At 34.5% G+C, this 24296-nt stretch overlaps 1 protein-coding gene across 1 annotated transcript in view; it reads right to left on the reverse strand.

Annotated features, from left to right (window-relative positions):
* The window catches only part of RRP8 (ribosomal RNA processing 8), a 112232-nt gene that overhangs the window by 84965 nt on the left and 2971 nt on the right, over positions 1 to 24296 (reverse strand). The gene's annotated exons all lie outside the window — the stretch shown is intronic.

Consider the following 24296-nt stretch of genomic DNA (forward strand, 5'->3'; position numbering starts at 1 on the left):
ACATCATGTACAATAGTATATTAATATATATAATATAGTATTGCTCCTGTGTCAGTAAATACATCATGTACAATAGTATATTAATATATATATATAGTATTGCTCCTGTGTCAGTAAATACATCATGTACAATAGTATATTAATATATATATATAGTATTGCTCCTGTGTCAGTAAATGTATCATGTACAATAGTATATTAATATATATATATATAGTATTGCTCCTGTGTCAGTAAATACATCATGTACAATAGTATATTAATATATATATATAGTATTGCTCCTGTGTCAGTAAATACATCATGTACAATAGTATATTAATATATATATATATAGTATTGCTCCTGTGTCAGTAAATGTATCATGTACAATAGTATATTAATATATATATAATAGTATTACTCCTGTGTCTGTAAATACATCATGTAGCAATAGTATATGAATATATATATTTAGTAGTGCTCCTGTGTCAGTAAATACATCATGTACAATAGTAGATTTATATAATATATATAAGTAATGCTTCCTGTGTCAGTAAATACATCATGTACAATAGTATAATTAATATATATAATATAGTATTGCTCCTGTGTCAGTAAATACATCATGTACAATAGTATATTAATATATATATATAGTATTGTCTCCTGTGTCAGTAAATACATCATGTACAATAGTATATTAAAATATATATATGATAGTATTGCTCCTGTGTCAGTAAATACATCATGTACAATAGTATATAATATATATATATAGTTATTGCTCCTGTGTCAGTAATACTTCATGTACAATAGTATATTAATATATATAATATATAGTATTGCTCCTGTGTCAGTAAATACATCATGTACAATAGTATTATATAGATATATATAAGTATTGCTCCTGTGTCATAAATACATCATGTACAATAGTATATTAATATATATATATATAGTATTGCTCCTGTGTCAGTAAATACATCATGTACAATAGTATATTAATAATATATATATAGTATTGCTCCTGTGTCAGTAAATTCATCATGTACAATAGTTATTAATATATATATATATATAGTATTGCTCCTGTGTCAGTAAATACATCATGTACAATAGTATATTATATATATATATATAGTATTGCTCCTGTGTCAGTAATACATCATGTACAATAGTATATTAATATATATAGTATAGTATTGCTCCTGTTGTCAGTAAATACATCATGTACAATAGTATATTAATATATATATATAGTAATTGCTCTGTGTCAGTAAATACATCATGTACAATAGTATATTAATATATATATATAGTATTGCTCCTGTGTCAGTAATTACATCATGTACAATAGTATATTAATATATATATATATAGTATTGCTCCTGTGTCAGTAAATACATCATGTACAATAGTATATTAATATATATATATATAGTATTGCTCCTGTGTCAGTAATTACATCATGTACAATAGTATATTAATATATATATATAGTATTGCTCCTGTGTCAGTAAATACATCATGTACAATAGTATATTAATATATATATATAGTATTGCTCCTGTGTCAGTAAATACATCATGTACAATAGTATATTAATATATATATATATAGTATTGCTCCTGTGTCAGTAAATACATCATGTACAATAGTATATTAATATATATATATATATATATATATATAGTATTGCTCCTGTGTCAGTAAATACATCATGTACAATAGTATATTTATATATATATATATATATATATATATATATAGTATTGCTCCTGTGTCAGTAAATACATCATGTACAATAGTATATTAATATATATATATATATAGTATTGCTCCTGTGTCAGTAAATACATCATGTACAATAGTATATTAATATATATATATATATATAGTATTGCTCCTGTGTCAGTAAATGTATCATGTACAATAGTATATTAATATATATATATAGTATTGCTCCTGTGTCAGTAAATACATCATGTACAATAGTATATTAATATATATATATATAGTATTGCTCCTGTGTCAGTAAATACATCATGTACAATAGTATATTAATATATATATAGTATTGCTCCTGTGTCAGTAAATACATCATGTACAATAGTATATTAATATATATATATATAGTATTGCTCCTGTGTCAGTAAATACATCATGTACAATAGTATATTAATATATATATATATATATAGTATTGCTCCTGTGTCAGTAATACATCATGTACAATAGTATATTAATATATATATATATATATATAGTATTGCTCCTGTGTCAGTAAATGTATCATGTACAATAGTATATTAATATATATATAGTATTGCTCCTGTGTCAGTAATACATCATGTACAATAGTATATTAATATATATATATATATATATATATATAGTATTGCTCCTGTGTCAGTAAATGTATCATGTACAATAGTATATTAATATATATATATATATAGTATTGCTCCTGTGTCAGTAAATACATCATGTACAATAGTATATTAATATATATATAGTATTGCTCCTGTGTCAGTAAATACATCATGTACAATAGTATATTAATATATATATATATAGTATTGCTCCTGTGTCAGTAAATACATCATGTACAATAGTATATTAATATATATATATATAGTATTGCTCCTGTGTCAGTAAATACATCATGTACAATAGTATATTAATATATATATAGTATTGCTCCTGTGTCAGTAAATGTATCATGTACAATAGTATATTAATATATATATAGTATTGCTCCTGTGTCAGTAATTACATCATGTACAATAGTGTATTAATATATATATATATAGTATTGCTCCTGTGTCAGTAAATGTATCATGTACAATAGTATATTAATATATATATATATATATAGTATTGCTCCTGTGTCAGTAAATGTATCATGTACAATAGTATATTAATATATATATATAGTATTGCTCCTGTGTCAGTAAATACATCATGTACAATAGTATATTAATATATATATAGTATTGCTCCTGTGTCAGTAAATACATCATGTACAATAGTATATTAATATATATATATAGTATTGCTCCTGTGTCAGTAAATACATCATGTACAATAGTATATTAATATATATATATAGTATTGCTCCTGTGTCAGTAAATACATCATGTACAATAGTATATTAATATATATATATAGTATTGCTCCTGTGTCAGTAATTACATCATGTACAATAGTATATTAATATATATATATATATATAGTATTGCTCCTGTGTCAGTAAATGTATCATGTACAATAGTATATTAATATATATATATAGTATTGCTCCTGTGTCAGTAAATACATCATGTACAATAGTATATTAATATATATATATATATATAGTATTGCTCCTGTGTCAGTAAATACATCATGTACAATAGTATATTAATATATATATATAGTATTGCTCCTGTGTCAGAAAATACATCATGTACAATAGTATATTAATATATATATATAGTATTGCTCCTGTGTCAGTAAATACATCATGTACAATAGTATATTAATATATATATATAGTATTGCTCCTGTGTCAGTAAATACATCATGTACAATAGTATATTAATATATATATATATATAGTATTGCTCCTGTGTCAGTAAATACATCATGTACAATAGTATATTAATATATATATATATAGTATTGCTCCTGTGTCAGTAAATACATCATGTACAATAGTATATTAATATATATATATAGTATTGCTCCTGTGTCAGTAAATACATCATGTACAATAGTATATTAATATATATATATAGTATTGCTCCTGTGTCAGTAATTACATCATGTACAATAGTATATTAATATATATTGTGACAGACCCTTCTGTCAGGACTGAAAGAGTTAACTGTGTTTAGCTTTAAGAATCTAATTTCTAAAGACAGGTTTTCTGGCCTCAGCTATTGTGTGCTATAATTACATTTAAGTAATAAACAGGCCATTGTTTAATCACCCTCAGAGAACAGACGCTAGGTGATAAGACAAGCCAAATGTGTTTAAGTTGTTATCTGCCTAAGTAAAGTATTTAAGTAATATAATTCTATTGTATCATGTCAAGGGCGCTTCTCCCTTTTATCTAATGTACAACATTCTTTCAACCCCCATCTGAGGGGGGGTCAAAAACCTGTATAAATCTGTGTGCTGCCTTCAAATAAAGTTGTCATTCTGTTTTAAACCTGAAACTGGCTGGGTTGTGAATTGCTGATTGTCTATGCAGGACATTGTTCATCTGGGGTTAACCCTTGGTACACAGTTGGTACCGTAACATTGGTGGCAAGCGACGGGAGAATCCTTATCGCCCAGAAGAGCAACTACACAAGCCAGTAACCTCAGGAAGAGGGGGATTATTACAATACTGACTAAGATGGAAAGAGTACCAGGGACAGAAGGAACCAATGGGCCCAGCATATCAGACAGAACCCCTGAAGAAGCAAGCTTTGATCGGGCGGTTAAAATAAGACTGGCATATTATGGCCCCAACCCATCTGCCGAAATTATCGACCGGGTCATAGCAGCTGTGGAGGCCAACCTACTTCGCCAAAGCGGCGCTGCAGCAGCCCAAGTCACAGCAACCCCAGTGGAAAAGGGAAAAGTAAATTTTACCGCTTTTAAAAACTTTCTGGAAACAGAAGGAGAGATTGATGGGTACCTTGCGGATTTTGAGAGACAATGTGCACTACACCAGGTACCCGCAGAGGACTGGGTCATGATATTATCTGGAAAATTATCCGGCCGGGCCAGTGAGGCTTTTCGGGCCATTCCAGATGAGGAAGTCGGCGATTATAATACTGTAAAAGAGGCTCTGCTCTCCAGGTATGCGGTTACACCGGAGGCATACCGGAGGCGGTTCAGAGACACTGTTAAATTGGCTGGTGATTCCTACCTTGAGTGGGCATGTAAGGTGCACCGCACAGCATCGCACTGGATGGCGGGGTGCCAAGCCGTGTCTGGGGAAGAGGTGCTGCAGCTATTCCTGTTGGAACATTGCTTCGACAAGTTACCCGCAGGAGTTCGAGAGTGGGTTCGGGACCGTAAACCCTCCACCCTGCATGAAGCGGCTCGCTTGGCAGATGAGTATACGGATGCCCGCAAACTGGACACTGCTACCACTAAGCCCCCTGCCAGAGTGGAGTACAGACCCCAGTCACCCCAGCAGCTGCCAGTTACCAACCCCCGGCGCACCGCTATACCACACGGTCTCGGGCCACGAACTACCCTCAGAGAGCCTGGTTCAATTCGCGGGGCTACTCACAACCTATTCGGTGCTTTGGATGTAAGCAACTAGGGCACAAAAGACCAGAGTGTCCCCTAAACGCAGCGAACCAAGCACAGTCCTGGAGAAGACCCGCTAGCGGAATCCCACGTAATCCTCAGCCTGCGGTCCGCTACATAGAGGCGCAAGAATGCTGGGGCATCCTACATGAGGCAGACCTTGTGCAAGCTGCCCACCGGAATAACCGGCAACTGGTTAAAGTGAATGGGAAGGAGGTCAGTGGTCTACGGGATACTGGTGCTACCATGACCTTGCTTAGAAAGAACTTGGTGTCTGAGAAACAGCACACAGGAGACACTGTGGCTGTGAGGGTAGCAGGGGGCACTGTGTTCCGCCTGCCTGTTGCCAGGGTGCATTTGGATTGGGGAGGGGGCGCTAGACCTGTGAATGTGGGGGTCATGAAGGATTTACCAGCTGATGTTCTCCTTGGAAATACCTTGGTCCCCCTTGTTTCTGCCTATGCTCCCATGGGTCCCGCTGATGTTAACCCTGTGACTACCCGTGCTCAGATCCGTGCAGCAGAGACTGACCCCCCTGCTGCTAAGCCCCAGGACGCTGAGCTCAGTAAATCTCTATCCGCTATTGATATGTGGGAGTCACGTTACAATGCGCTGATGAAGGAGAAGAGTCACGTAGAGGATAAAATGGTCACGTTAAATAATCATGTAACAGTGCTAGCGGGAGAGAAGAGGAGTGCAGAGGAAAAAGCACGTTTAGAACAGGAATCTCTGCTAGACAGGCTGCACCGACAGACTGCAGAAAACACCAGCTTGAGAGTGGAACATGAAACATTAAGGACAAACTTAGTGACACTGGAGGAGAAGCTGACGCTGGCTCATAGGGAGGTGCAGCAACTCAAGGGCACCCTATGTCAGTATGAAGGGATTGTGGATACCTATAAAGAGCAGGTACAAAAACCACGTAAAGAAGCCGATGATATTTTGAAGGACTGTTTAGCCCTAGTCGGGGCACTGAAGAGGTTGAACCCTTATTTATACAGACAGGGATTCTCTCTCATAACGGGAATACAAATGGATTGTCCCAGCAAACTGACATGCCTACCACCTCCTAGTCCGGTCATCCCCAGGTTGACCCGCAAAAGGGTCAAGCCGGGTCTGCCGGAGTGTTCCACAAGGGGGGAGCTATGTGACAGACCCTTCTGTCAGGACTGAAAGAGTTAACTGTGTTTAGCTTTAAGAATCTAATTTCTAAAGACAGGTTTTCTGGCCTCAGCTATTGTGTGCTATAATTACATTTAAGTAATAAACAGGCCATTGTTTAATCACCCTCAGAGAACAGACGCTAGGTGATAAGACAAGCCAAATGTGTTTAAGTTGTTATCTGCCTAAGTAAAGTATTTAAGTAATATAATTCTATTGTATCATGTCAAGGGCGCTTCTCCCTTTTATCTAATGTACAACATTCTTTCAACCCCCATCTGAGGGGGGGTCAAAAACCTGTATAAATCTGTGTGCTGCCTTCAAATAAAGTTGTCATTCTGTTTTAAACCTGAAACTGGCTGGGTTGTGAATTGCTGATTGTCTATGCAGGACATTGTTCATCTGGGGTTAACCCTTGGTACACAGTTGGTACCGTAACATATATATATAGTATTGCTCCTGTGTCAGTAAATGTATCATGTACAATAGTATATTAATATATATATATAGTATTGCTCCTGTGTCAGTAAATACATTATGTACAATAGTATATTAATATATATATATATATATATAGTATTGCTCCTGTGTCAGTAAATACATCATGTACAATAGTATATTAATATATATATATATAGTATTGCTCCTGTGTCAGTAAATGTATCATGTACAATAGTATATTAATATATATATATAGTATTACTCCTGTGTCAGTAAATACATCATGTACAATAGTATGTTAATATATATATATATAGTATTGCTCCTGTGTCAGTAAATGTATCATGTACAATAGTATATTAATATATATATATAGTATTACTCCTGTGTCAGTAAATACATCATGTACAATAGTATATTAATATATATATATATAGTATTGCTCCTGTGTCAGTAAATACATCATGTACAATAGTATATTAATATATATATATAGTATTGCTCCTGTGTCAGTAAATACATCATGTACAATAGTATATTAATATATATATATAGTATTGCTCCTGTGTCAGTAATTACATCATGTACAATAGTATATTAATATATATATATAGTATTGCTCCTGTGTCAGTAAATGTATCATGTACAATAGTATATTAATATATATATATATAGTATTGCTCCTGTGTCAGTAAATACATCATGTACAATAGTGTATTAATATATATATATAGTATTACTCCTGTGTCAGTAAATACATCATGTACAATAGTATATTAATATATATATATATATAGTATTGCTCCTGTGTCAGTAAATACATCATGTACAATAGTATATTAATATATATATATAGTATTGCTCCTGTGTCAGTAAATGTATCATGTACAATAGTATATTAATATATATATATAGTATTGCTCCTGTGTCAGTAAATACATCATGTACAATAGTATATTAATATATATATATATATATATATAGTATTGCTCCTGTGTCAGTAAATACATCATGTACAATAGTATATTAATATATATATATAGTATTGCTCCTGTGTCAGTAAATACATCATGTACAATAGTATATTAATATATATATATATATATATAGTATTGCTCCTGTGTCAGTAAATACATCATGTACAATAGTATATTTATATATATATATAGTATTGCTCCTGTGTCAGTAAATACATCATGTACAATAGTATATTAATATATATATATAGTATTGCTCCTGTGTCAGTAAATACATCATGTACAATAGTATATTAATATATATATATAGTATTGCTCCTGTGTCAGTAAATACATCATGTACAATAGTATATTAATATATATATATAGTATTGCTCCTGTGTCAGTAAATACATCATGTACAATAGTATATTAATATATATATATAGTATTGCTCCTGTGTCAGTAAATACATCATGTACAATAGTATATTAATATATATATATAGTATTGCTCCTGTGTCAGTAATTACATCATGTACAATAGTATATTAATATATATATATATATAGTATTGCTCCTGTGTCAGTAATTACATCATGTACAATAGTATATTAATATATATATATATATAGTATTGCTCCTGTGTCAGTAAATACATCATGTACAATAGTATATTAATATATATATATATATATATATATAGTATTGCTCCTGTGTCAGTAAATACATCATGTACAATAGTATATTAATATATATATATATATATATAGTATTGCTCCTGTGTCAGTAAATACATCATGTACAATAGTATATTAATATATATATATAGTATTGCTCCTGTGTCAGTAAATACATCATGTACAATAGTATATTAATATATATATAGTATTGCTCCTGTGTCAGTAAATGTATCATGTACAATAGTATATTAATATATATATATAGTATTGCTCCTGTGTCAGTAAATACATCATGTACAATAGTATATTAATATATATATAGTATTGCTCCTGTGTCAGTAATTACATCATGTACAATAGTATATTAATATATATATATATAGTATTGCTCCTGTGTCAGTAAATACATCATGTACAATAGTATATTATATATATATATATAGTATTGCTCCTGTGTCAGTAATTACATCATGTACAATAGTATATTAATATATATATATAGTATTGCTCCTGTGTCAGTAAATACATCATGTACAATAGTATATTAATATATATATATAGTATTGCTCCTGTGTCAGTAAATACATCATGTACAATAGTATATTAATATATATATATATATATAGTATTGCTCCTGTGTCAGTAAATACATCATGTACAATAGTATATTAATATATATATATATATATATAGTATTGCTCCTGTGTCAGTAAATACATCATGTACAATAGTATATTAATATATATATATATATATATATATATATATAGTATTGCTCCTGTGTCAGTAAATACATCATGTACAATAGTATATTAATATATATATATATATAGTATTGCTCCTGTGTCAGTAAATACATCATGTACAATAGTATATTAATATATATATATATATATAGTATTGCTCCTGTGTCAGTAAATGTATCATGTACAATAGTATATTAATATATATATATAGTATTGTTCCTGTGTCAGTAAATACATCATGTACAATAGTATATTAATATATATATATATAGTATTGCTCCTGTGTCAGTAAATACATCATGTACAATAGTATATTAATATATATATAGTATTGCTCCTGTGTCAGTAAATACATCATGTACAATAGTATATTAATATATATATATATAGTATTGCTCCTGTGTCAGTAAATACATCATGTACAATAGTATATTAATATATATATATATAGTATTGCTCCTGTGTCAGTAATACATCATGTACAATAGTATATTAATATATATATATATATATATATATATATAGTATTGCTCCTGTGTCAGTAAATGTATCATGTACAATAGTATATTAATATATATATAGTATTGCTCCTGTGTCAGTAATACATCATGTACAATAGTATATTAATATATATATATATATATATATATATATATATATAGTATTGCTCCTGTGTCAGTAAATGTATCATGTACAATAGTATATTAATATATATATATATATATATATAGTATTGCTCCTGTGTCAGTAAATACATCATGTACAATAGTATATTAATATATATATAGTATTGCTCCTGTGTCAGTAAATACATCATGTACAATAGTATATTAATATATATATATATAGTATTGCTCCTGTGTCAGTAAATACATCATGTACAATAGTATATTAATATATATATATATAGTATTGCTCCTGTGTCAGTAAATACATCATGTACAATAGTATATTAATATATATATAGTATTGCTCCTGTGTCAGTAAATGTATCATGTACAATAGTATATTAATATATATATAGTATTGCTCCTGTGTCAGTAATTACATCATGTACAATAGTATATTAATATATATATATATAGTATTGCTCCTGTGTCAGTAAATGTATCATGTACAATAGTATATTAATATATATATATATATATAGTATTGCTCCTGTGTCAGTAAATGTATCATGTACAATAGTATATTAATATATATATATAGTATTGCTCCTGTGTCAGTAAATACATCATGTACAATAGTATATTAATATATATATAGTATTGCTCCTGTGTCAGTAAATACATCATGTACAATAGTATATTAATATATATATATAGTATTGCTCCTGTGTCAGTAAATACATCATGTACAATAGTATATTAATATATATATATAGTATTGCTCCTGTGTCAGTAAATACATCATGTACAATAGTATATTAATATATATATATAGTATTGCTCCTGTGTCAGTAATTACATCATGTACAATAGTATATTAATATATATATATATATATAGTATTGCTCCTGTGTCAGTAAATGTATCATGTACAATAGTATATTAATATATATATATAGTATTGCTCCTGTGTCAGTAAATACATCATGTACAATAGTATATTAATATATATATATAGTATTGCTCCTGTGTCAGAAAATACATCATGTACAATAGTATATTAATATATATATATAGTATTGCTCCTGTGTCAGTAAATACATCATGTACAATAGTATATTAATATATATATATAGTATTGCTCCTGTGTCAGTAAATACATCATGTACAATAGTATATTAATATATATATATATATAGTATTGCTCCTGTGTCAGTAAATACATCATGTACAATAGTATATTAATATATATATATATATAGTATTGCTCCTGTGTCAGTAAATGTATCATGTACAATAGTATATTAATATATATATATAGTATTGCTCCTGTGTCAGTAAATACATCATGTACAATAGTATATTAATATATATATATAGTATTGCTCCTGTGTCAGTAAATACATCATGTACAATAGTATATTAATATATATATATAGTATTGCTCCTATGTCAGTAAATGTATCATGTACAATAGTATATTAATATATATATATATATATATAGTATTGCTCCTGTGTCAGTAAATACATTATGTACAATAGTATATTAATATATATATATATATAGTATTGCTCCTGTGTCAGTAAATGTATCATGTACAATAGTATATTAATATATATATATATAGTATTGCTCCTGTGTCAGTAAATACATCATGTACAATAGTATATTAATATATATATATATATATATAGTATTGCTCCTGTGTCAGTAAATACATCATGTACAATAGTATATTAATATATATATATAGTATTGCTCCTGTGTCAGTAAATACATCATGTACAATAGTATATTAATATATATATATATATATATATATATATATATATATATAGTATTGCTCCTGTGTCAGTAAATACATCATGTACAATAGTATATTAATATATATATATAGTATTGCTCCTGTGTCAGTAAATACATCATGTACAATAGTATATTAATATATATATAGTATTGCTCCTGTGTCAGTAAATACATCATGTACAATAGTATATTAATATATATATAGTATTGCTCCTGTGTCAGTAAATACATCATGTACAATAGTATATTAATATATATATATAGTATTGCTCCTGTGTCAGTAATTACATCATGTACAATAGTATATTAATATATATATATAGTATTGCTCCTGTGTCAGTAAATACATCATGTACAATAGTATATTAATATATATATATAGTATTGCTCCTGTGTCAGTAAATACATCATGTACAATAGTATATTAATATATATATATATAGTATTGCTCCTGTGTCAGTAAATACATCATGTACAATAGTATATTAATATATATATATATATATAGTATTGCTCCTGTGTCAGTAAATACATCATGTACAATAGTATATTAATATATATATATATATATATATATATATATATATATATATATATATAGTATTGCTCCTGTGTCAGTAAATACATCATGTACAATAGTATATTAATATATATATATAGTATTGCTCCTGTGTCAGTAATTACATCATGTACAATAGTATATTAATATATATATATATATAGTATTGCTCCTGTGTCAGTAAATACATCATGTACAATAGTATATTAATATATATATATATAGTATTGCTCCTGTGTCAGTAAATACATCATGTACAATAGTATATTAATATATATATATAGTATTGCTCCTGTGTCAGTAAATACATCATGTACAATAGTATATTAATATATATATATATAGTATTGCTCCTGTGTCAGTAAATACATCATGTACAATAGTATATTAATATATATATATATATATAGTATTGCTCCTGTGTCAGTAATTACATCATGTACAATAGTATATTAATATATATATATATATATATAGTATTGCTCCTGTGTCAGTAAATACATCATGTACAATAGTATATTAATATATATAGTATTGCTCCTGTGTCAGTAATACATCATGTACAATAGTATATTAATATATATATATATATAGTATTGCTCCTGTGTCAGTAAATACATCATGTACAATAGTATATTAATATATATATAGTATTGCTCCTGTGTCAGTAATACATCATGTACAATAGTATATTAATATATATAAATATAGTATTGCTCCTGTGTCAGTAAATGTATCATGTACAATAGTATATTAATATATATATATATAGTATTGCTCCTGTGTCAGTAATTACATCATGTACAATAGTATATTAATATATATATATATATATATATATATAGTATTGCTCCTGTGTCAGTAAATACATCATGTACAATAGTATATTAATATATATATATATATAGTATTGCTCCTGTGTCAGTAAATACATCATGTACAATAGTATATTAATATATATATATATATAGTATTGCTCCTGTGTCAGTAATTACATCATGTACAATAGTATATTAATATATATATATATATATATAGTATTGCTCCTGTGTCAGTAAATACATCATGTACAATAGTATATTAATATATATATATATAGTATTGCTCCTGTGTCAGTAAATGTATCATGTACAATAGTATATTAATATATATATATAGTATTGCTCCTGTGTCAGTAAATACATCATGTACAATAGTATATTAATATATATATATATATAGTATTGCTCCTGTGTCAGTAAATACATCATGTACAATAGTATATTAATATATATATATAGTATTGCTCCTGTGTCAGTAAATGTATCATGTACAATAGTATATTAATATATATATATATAGTATTGCTCCTGTTTCATTAAATATATCATGTACAATAGTATATTAATATATATATACAGGGAGTGCAGAATTATTAGGCAAGTTGTATTTTTGAGGATTAATTTTATTATTGAACAACAACCATGTTCTTAATGAACCCAAAAAACTCATTAATATCAAAGCTGAATATTTTTGGAAGTAGTTTTTAGTTTGTTTTTAGTTTTAGCTATTTTAGGGGGATATCTGTGTGTGCAGGTGACTATTACTGTGCATAATTATTAGGCAAGTTAACAAAAAACAAATATATACCCATTTCAATTATTTATTTTTACCAGTGAAACCAATATAACATCTCAACATTCACAAATATACATTTCTGACATTCAAAAACAAAACAAAAACAAATCAGTGACCAATATAGCCACCTTTCTTTGCAAGGACACTCAAAAGCCTGCCATCCATGGATTCTGTCAGTGTTTTGATCTGTTCACCATCAACATTGCGTGCAGCAGCAACCACAGCCTCCCAGACACTGTTCAGAGAGGTGTACTGTTTTCCCTCCTTGTAAATCTCACATTTGATGATGGACCACAGGTTCTCAATGGGGTTCAGATCAGGTGAACAAGGAGGCCATGTCATTAGATTTTCTTCTTTTATACCCTTTCTTGCCAGCCACGCTGTGGAGTACTTGGACGCGTGTGATGGAGCATTGTCCTGCATGAAAATCATGTTTTTCTTGAAGGATGCAGACTTCTTCCTGTACCACTGCTTGAAGAAGGTGTCTTCCAGAAACTGGCAGTAGGACTGGGAGTTGAGCTTGACTCCATCCTCAACCCGAAAAGGCCCCACAAGCTCATCTTTGATGATACCAGCCCAAACCAGTACTCCACCTCCACCTTGCTGTCGTCTGAGTCGGACTGGAGCTCTCTGCCCTTTACCAATCCAGCCACGGGCCCATCCATCTGGCCCATCAAGACTCACTCTCATTTCATCAGTCCATAAAACCTTAGAAAATCAGTCTTGAGATATTTCTTGGCCCAGTCTTGACGTTTCAGCTTGTGTGTCTTGTTCAGTGGTGGTCGTCTTTCAGCCTTTCTTACCTTGGCCATGTCTCTGAGTATTGCACACCTTGTGCTTTTGGGCACTCCAGTGATGTTGCAGCTCTGAAATATGGCCAAACTGGTGGCAAGTGGCATCTTGGCAGCTGCACGCTTGATTTTTCTCAGTTCATGGGCAGTTATTTTGCGCCTTGGTTTTTCCACACGCTTCTTGCGACCCTGTTGACTATTTTGAATGAAACGCTTGATTGTTCGATGATCACGCTTCAGAAGCTTTGCAATTTTAAGAGTGCTGCATCCCTCTGCAAGATATCTCACTATTTTTGACTTTTCTGAGCCTGTCAAGTCCTTCTTTTGACCCATTTTGCCAAAGGAAAGGAAGTTGCCTAATAATTATGCACACCTGATATAGGGTGTTGATGTCATTAGACCACACCCCTTCTCATTACAGAGATGCACATCACCTAATATGCTTAATTGGTAGTAGGCTTTCAAGCCTATACAGCTTGGAGTAAGACAACATGCATAAAGAGGATGATGTGGTCAAAATACTCATTTGCCTAATAATTCTGCACTCCCTGTATAGTATTGCTCCTGTTTCATTAAATACACCATGTACAATAGTATATTAATATATATATATATATATAGTATTGCTCCTCTTTCATTAAATACATCATGTACAATAGTATATTAATATATATATATATATATATATATATAGTATTGCTCCTGTGTCAGTAAATACATATGTACAATAGTATATTAATATATATATAGTATTGCTCCTGTGTCAGTAAATACATCATGTACAATAGTATATTAATATATATATATATATATATATATATAGTATTGCTCCTGTGTCAGTAAATACATCATGTACAATAGCATATTAAAATATATATATATATATATATATATATATATATATATTTAGTATTGCTCCTGTGTCAGTAATTGCATCATGTACAATAGTATATTAATATATATATATATATATATAGTATTGCTGCTGTGTCAGTAAATACATCATGTACAATAATATTGCTCCTGTGACCTGCAGGGATCTGCGGTGTCAAGCAGTAAATGCATCATGTACAATAGTATTGCTCCTGTGACCTGCAGCGATCTGCGGTGTAAAGCAGTAAATGCATCGTGTACAATAGTATTGCTCCTGTGACCTGCAGGGATCTGCGGTGTCAAGCAGTAAATGCATCATGTACAATAATATTGCTCCTGTGACCTGCAGGGATCTGCGGTGTCAAGCAGTAAATGCATCATGTACAATAGTATTGCTCCTGTGACCTGCAGGGATCTGCGGTGTCAAGCAGTAAATGCATCATGTACAATAATATTGCTCCTGTGACCAGCTGGGATCTGCGGTGTCAAGCAGTAAATGCATCATGTACAATAGTATTGCTCCTGTGACCTGCAGGGATCTGCGGTGTCAAGCAGTAAATGCATCATGTACAATAATATTGCTCCTGTGACCTGCAGGGATCTGCGGTGTCAAGCAGTAAATGCATCAGGTACAATAGTATTGCTCCTGTGACCTGCAGGGATCTGCGGTGTCAAGCGGTAAATGCATCATGTACAATAGTATTGCTCCTATGACCTGCAGCGATATGCGGTGTCAAGCAGTAAATGCATTATGTACAATAGTATTGCTCTTGTGACCTGCAGGGATCTGCGTTGTCAAGCAGTAAATGCATCATGTACAATAGTATTGCTCCTGTGACCTGCAGCGATCTGCGGTGTCAAGCAGTAAATGCATCAGGTACAATAGTATTGCTCTTGTGACCTGCAGCGATCTGCGGTGTCAAGCAGTAAATGCATCAGGTACAATAGTATTGCTCCTGTGACCTGCAGGGATCTGCGGTGTCAAGCAGTAAATGCATCAGGTACAATAGTATTGCTCCTGTGACCTGCAGGGATCTGTGCTGTCAAGCAGTAAATGCATCGTGTACAATAGTATTGCTCCTGTTACCTGCAGGGATCTGTGCTGTCAAGCAGTAAATGCATCGTGTACAATAGTATTGCTCCTGTTACCTGCAGGGATCTGCGGTGTCAAGCAGTAAATGCATCATGTACAATAGTATTTCTCCTATGACCTGCAGGGATCTGTGCTGTCAAGCAGTAAATGCATCGTGTACAATAGTATTGCTCCTGTTACCTGCAGGGATCTGCAGTGTCAAGCAGTAAATGCATCGTGTACAATAGTATTGCTCCTGTGACCTGCAGGGATCTGTGCTGTCAAGCAGTAAATGCATTGTGTACAATAGTATTGCTCCTGTTACCTGCAGGGATCTGCAGTGTCAAGCAGTAAATGCATCGTGTACAATAGTATTGCTCCTGTTACCTGCAGGGATCTGCGGTGTCAAGCAGTAAATGCATCAGGTACAATAGTATTGCTCCTGTGACCTGCAGCGATCTGCGGTGTCAAGCAGTAAATGCATCAGGTACAATAGTATTGCTCTTGTGACCTGCAGCGATCTGCGGTGTCAAGCAGTAAATGTATCAGGTACAATAGTATTGCTCCTGTGACCTGCAGGGATCTGCGGTGTCAAGCAGTAAATGCATCAGGTACAATAGTATTGCTCCTGTGACCTGCAGGGATCTGTGCTGTCAAGCAGTAAATGCATTGTGTACAATAGTATTGCTCCTGTTACCTGCAAGGATCTGCGGTGTCAAGCAGTAAATGCATCATGTACAATAGTATTGCTCCTATGACCTGCAGGGATCTGTGCTGTCAAGCAGTAAATGCATCGTGTACAATAGTATTGCTCCTGTTACCTGCAGGGATCTGCAGTGTCAAGCAGTAAATGCATCGTGTACAATAGTATTGCTCCTGTGACCTGCAGGGATCTGTGCTGTCAAGCAGTAAATGCATTGTGTACAATAGTATTGCTCCTGTTACCTGCAGGGATCTGCAGTGTCAAGCAGTAAATGCATCGTGTACAATAGTATTGCTCCTGTTACCTGCAGGGATCTGCGGTGTCAAGCAGTAAATGCATCATGTACAATAGTATTGCTCCTGTGACCTGCAGGGATCTGTGCTGTCAAGCAGTAAATGCATCATGTACAATAGTATTGCTCCTGTTACCTGCAGGGATCTGCAGTGTCAAGCAGTAAATGCATCGTGTACAATAGTATTGCTCCTGTTACCTGCAGGGATCTGCGGTGTCAAGCAGTAAATGCATCGTGTACAATAGTATTGCTCCTGTTACCTGCAGGGATCTGTGCTGTCAAGCAGTAAATGCATCATGTACAATAGTATTGCTCCTGTTACCTGCAGGGATCTGCAGTGTCAAGCAGTAAATGCATCGTGTACAATAGTATTGCTCCTGTTACCTGCAGGGATCTGCGGTGTCAAGCAGTAAATGCATCATGTACAATAGTATTGCTCCTGTGACCTGCAGGGATCTGCAGTGTCAAGCAGTAAATGCATCGTGTACAATAGTATTGCTCCTGTTACCTGCAGGGATCTGCGGTGTCAAGCAGTAAATGCATTATGTACAATAGTATTGCTCCTGTGACCTGCAGGGATCTGCAGTGTCAAGCAGTAAATGCATTGTGTACAATAGTATTGCTCCTGTTACCTGCAGGGATCTGCAGTGTCAAGCAGTAAATGCACCATGTACAATAGTATTGCTCCTGTGACCTGCAGGGATCTGCAGTGTCAAGCAGTAAATGCATCGTGTACAATAGTATTGCTCCTGTGGCCTGCAGGGATCTGCGGTGTCAAGCAGTAAATGCATCAGGTACAATAGTATTGCTCCTGTAACCTGCAGGGATATGCGGTGTCAAGCAGTAAATGCATCATGTACAATAGTATTGCTCCTGTGACCTGCAGGGATCTGTGCTGTCAAGCAGTAAATGCATCAGGTACAATAGTATTGCTCCTGTGACCTGCAGGGATCTGTGCTGTCAAGCAGTAAATGCATCATGTACAATAGTATTGCTCCTGTGACCTGCAGGGATCTGCGGTGTCAAGCAGTAAATACATCATGTACAATAGTATTGCTCCCGTGACTTGCAGGGATCTGCGGTGTCAAGCAGTAAATGCATCATGTACAATAGTATTGCTCCTGTTACCTGCAGGGATCTGCGGTGTCAAGCGGTAAATGCATCGTGTACAATAGTATTGCTCCTATGACCTGCAGCGATCTGCGGTGTCAAGCAGTAAATGCATTATGTACAATAGTATTGCTCTTGTGACCTGCAGGGATCTGCGGTGTCAAGCAGTAAATGCATCAGGTACAATAGTATTGCTCTTGTGACCTGCAGCGATCTGCGGTGTCAAGCAGTAAATGCATCAGGTACAATAGTATTGCTCCTGTGACCTGCAGGGATCTGCGGTGTCAAGCAGTAAATGCATCAGGTACAATAGTATTGCTCCTGTGACCTGCAGGGATCTGTGCTGTCAAGCAGTAAATGCATCATGTACAATAGTATTGCTCCTGTGACCTGCAGGGATCTGCAGTGTCAAGCAGTAAATGCATCGTGTACAATAGTATTGCTCCTGTTACCTGCAGGGATCTGCGGTGTCAAGCAGTAAATGCATCATGTACAATAGTATTGCTCCTGTGACCTGCAGGGATCTGCAGTGTCAAGCAGTAAATGCATCGTGTACAATAGTATTGATCCTGTTACCTGCAGGGATCTGCGGTGTCAAGCGGTAAATGCATCGTGTACAATAGTATTGCTCCTGTTACCTGCAGGGATCTGCGGTGTCAAGCAGTAAATGCATCATGTACAATAGTATTGCTCCTGTGACCTGCAGGGATCTGCAGTGTCAAGCAGTAAATGCATCGTGTACAATAGTATTGCTCCTGTGGCCTGCAGGGATCTGTGGTGTCAAGCAGTAAATGCATCAGGTACAATAGTATTGCTCCTGTTACCTGCAGGGATCTGCGATGTCAAGCGGTAAATGCATCATGTACAATAGTATTGCTCCTGTGACCTGCAGCGATCTGCGGTGTCGAGCAGTAAATGCATTATGTACAATAGTATTGCTCCTGTGACCTGCAGGGATCTGCGGTGTCAAGCAGTAAATGCATCAGGTACAATAGTATTGATCCTGTGACCTGCAGGGATCTGCGGTGTCAAGCATCAGAGAGCCCATGAAAGAAGGCGGCAACAAGGGCTTTATTGTTCCAACCTACCTCTGCGGCAAGCGTACGGAACTCAATGGCATACTGAGCAACAGATCTTGTACCTTTCTGAATGGACATGAGTCTTTTAGCAGCAGAGGAGGAGCAAGCCGGAACATCAAATACCCTTTGAAAGGAGGCCACAAATTCAGGGTAATTTGAAATCACAGGTTAATTAGTCTCCCACAAGGGATTAGCCCAGGCAAGAGCTGTGTCAGAGAGTAACGAGATGAGAAATCCCACCTTAGCTCTGTCAGAGGGAAAAGCCTGAGGTAACATCTCAAAGTAAATGCCCACCTGGTTCAAAAACCCTCTGCACTGATTAGGATCGCCTCCATATCGCTGAGGTAGTGGTGCAGAACCGGACATGCTCCTGGTAGGACTAGCTGCAGCAGCGGAAACAGGAGCAGCCAAAACTTGCGGGACACTTTGGTCCAAATGTCAGCAGCGTTTGCTGGGCTAGTGCAAATTGATCCAAGCGGTGATTCTGTTCATCCATACTGGAAATTATTGCAGGTAAAGGTGGATTATTAGCACTATCAGGATTCATGGCCCTTGCGTAATGTCAGGGTGCCAGGAACCAAACAGACGAGAAGTGCAAAAATAATCACACTTTTATTAATAGCAAAAAATAATAAAAAGTCCACAAGTCAAATAACAAGCCAGGAATCAAAACCAGAGCTGGTAGTCAGACGAGCCGAGTCAGTAGCCAAAGCGAATAGTCAGACGAGCCAAATCAGGAGCCAAAGCGAGTAGTCAGACGAGCCGGAATCAAGAACAAGGAGAACAGCAGAGTCAGGAACAAGCCAGGGATCAGGAACCAGGAAGGACTTCAGACACCCAGATAATACACAGGAGCTCTCACAAACAGGTCTGAGACAACGCAAGGGCAAAGCATACTGAACAGAGGCCCTTTAAATAATAAGTGATGACATCACAATTCTGAGACGGCATCCTGTCTCACACAGATAATGTACACCAGTCTGGCCATAAAAGGAAGTACAGGAAATGAGCAGCATCACACAGTATGCACCAGAGTTAGCAAAAGAGGTGAGTAAAATGGCTGCCAGCAGTACATGGCAAACAAGGCAAGAAAATAACCCTGACACCTGCAGTATACACGCTGATCTGATGGGAGATGTCCTTACATTTTTTTTTTACTAAACAGTAACGCCTAGATTTAGAGTTTTGCGTTAGAAGGGGTGCGTTAGCTACGCATCTTTTTTTTTCTAACGCACAGTGTTTTTTACGCTGGTATTTAGAGTTTAAAAACAACCTTCTAACGCGACTCCTAACGCGTATATTTAATACGCGTAATCACGCCCGCGTTAGACAGTCTCCCATAGAGATCAATGAGAAATCAAACAAACATGCTTTTTTCACCTAACACTTGATCTCGCGAGAAATACGCACTGCTCTGTCATATGACGTATACCACATAATGCACAACAATAACACACTGGAAATGTCATAACAATCACAAAACATAGCACACACGCATTACACATTCAGAAGCGGGAAAAAAAAATAAAAAATATATATATATATATATATATAACTAAACGAGGAATACGCATATACTTTCCGATACGGAAAGTAACAAAAATGAAAAATAAATGTACACTCATACACAAGCAAAATACTCGCATTCAACATTACGAAATATTAGGACAAACATACATATACAACACTTCACTAATACGACACCATCACCAATTAACATTTACACATAATACTATTGGACAATGTTATAGAAAACAAGCACTATGACATCATCGCATTCTACACATTCAACAAATACTAACTCAAAATGAACATGCGCAAATTCACACAACTAATACACATTGCACGCATACTAATTACTAACAAAGCACACCTGAACACAATTTACAAGGCAAACCGGTACATCATTATTCATTTACACAGGGTATATAAGCACCACACAAGCATGGCTTCTTTGACTGTGTTGCTGGTGGGTTTTTGGAGATTTGAGATTTACGCCTAGATTTAGAGTTTTGCATTAGAAGGGGTGCGTTAGCTACGCGTCTTTTTCTTCTAACGCACAGTGTTTTTAACGCTGGTATTTAGAGTTTAAAAACAACCTTCTAACTCTATTTTATATGCGTAATCACGCCATATAGAGATCAATGGCAAATCAAACAAACACGCTTTTTTCATCTAACACTCGATCTCGCGAGAAATACGCACTGCTCGGTCATATGACGTATACCACATAATGCACAACAATAACACACTGGAAATGTCATAACAACAATCACAAAACATAGCACACACGCATTACACATTCAGAAGCGGGGGAAAAAAATAAAATATAACTAAACGAGGAATACGCATATACTTGACGATACGGAAATACGGAAAATAACAAACAGGAAAAATAAATGCACACTCATACACAAGCAAAATACTCGCATTCAACATTACGAAATATTAGGACAAACATACATATACAACACTTCACTAATACGACACCATCACCAATTAATATTTACACATAATACTATTGGACAATGTTATAGAAAACGAGCACTATGACATCATCGCATTCTACACATTCCACAAATACTAACTCAAAATGAGCATGCGCAAATTCACACAACTAATACACATTGCACGCATACTAATTACTAACAAAGCACACCTGAACACAATTTACAAGGCAAACCGGTACATCATTATTCATTTACACAGGGTATATAAGCACGCCACAAGCATGGCTTCTTTGACTGTGTTGCTGGTTGGTTTTTGGAGATTTGAGATTTAGTGAGTTATTGTGAGAGTTAGTGCGAGAGAGTCAGTTAGTGTTATCGTGAGTTAGTGGTAGTGTGAGTTAGTGGGAGCGTGAGTTAGTGGGGGCGTGAGTTAGTGGGGGCGTGAGTTAGTGGGAGCGTGAGTTAGTGGAAGCGTGAGTTAGTGGAAGCGTGAGTTAGTGGAAGCGTGAGTTAGTTGTAGTGTGAGATAGGAAGAGAGCGATAGTGAGCGACAGTTGGTTTGGGTGAGTGTGCGAGTGCTTTTTCTGTATACGTAACATATTTACACGCAAACACATTCAATACATACAGTTATCAATAACACTACATACACCCCATACCCCATTCCCTGTAATCCCATACCCCATTCCCTGTAATCCCATACCCCATTCCCTCTAATCCCATCCCCTAGTTACATTTAGTTTAAATATCCTCCTTTTAGTCTTCTTATACATTTTGGTTGGTTAAATACTCCTTACCCTCTTTTATTTATATTCCTTTCACACTTTGAGCACTTGTTTTGTCTTTTTATTTATTTATTTTGACCCCCTTTCATTTGTGCACAGTCAATTTTTGTTGGAGTAGTTAGGGCTTAGTTTAGGGAAGAGATGGAAGAGGAGGGCAGGCAGGAGATTAGTCAGGGGAGAGGGGGAGGAGAGGGAGGGGGGGGGGACAGGACAGGAAGGGGGGGCAGGAAGCGGTGGGTGGACCCAGCCACTTGGTTCAAGATGAACAAGTGGCTGGGTCCAGTGGCGGACAGAGTAGGGCTTCACAGTCCGGGAAACAGAGGGCACCATCACAGGGGAAGGCCAAGCTGACTAGGGAGGCGGGGTTTACTATGGAGGAGAAGGAGGTCCTCATAGAAGCGTATATGGGCAGGTATAAGAGGCTGCAGGCTCAGAAGACCACCCCGAGTGACAAGAGGAAGCTCTGGCAGGAGATAAGGGATGCAGTGGGGGGCCATAACAGAGATATGGACTCTATTAAACATCGCTACCGGGACTGCAAGATGGAGCTGAAAAAGAAAATAACCAGGGAGTACCAACATGCCACAGTGACCGGTGGCGGGCCTGCACTGACCGTTGAGTACTCCCGATGGGAGGAAATGTTGCGTCCCAGCATCTCCGAGGTGGCCATAGTCGGGATCGGAGGAATCGATACCGGGAACCTGCCACTCTCATCTGACGGTAAGCTCATTCAAGAATCTATTAACATCCAAAATAAAAAATGTATTTAAGGATAAGATTAATGCTATTACGCTGTTTAACACATTATTATGTAAACGCATTCACAATGACCTTGCGATTACATTACTATCTAGGCTACAGGTTAGGTGTGCATTTAAACAGACTGAAAACAAACGCAAAAACATTCAGACTGACCAGATAGATATCACAAACACGGTTTGGAAAATACGGAAATTGCATTGATTGTTAGATTTCAAAGTGGATTAATGAGGCTGCATTTGTAATTCAATTGGAAGAAAAAGTATTTACATCTTTTTTTTTTTCAATAATAAGTTTTTTATTGAGGTTTTTTGTGTATTAACATAGTAGATAACAGAAAAAGTACAAGATATTAACAGATCAAGACAGTCAAGAGATTATACAACAGGCTAATATCTGATTTCAATAACTGCTGTACGCTAATTTGAACATAAAAGTCTTGTATATTCATTAAGGTAGATTAAATATTAGTAGACAAAATATACATTGCAAAGAGATAACATAAACATCAATGAAACCTCATTTTTCA

Source organism: Bombina bombina, chromosome 3 (assembly GCF_027579735.1).
Source record: "Bombina bombina isolate aBomBom1 chromosome 3, aBomBom1.pri, whole genome shotgun sequence".
In the NCBI taxonomy this organism is placed as follows: domain Eukaryota; kingdom Metazoa; phylum Chordata; class Amphibia; order Anura; family Bombinatoridae; genus Bombina; species Bombina bombina.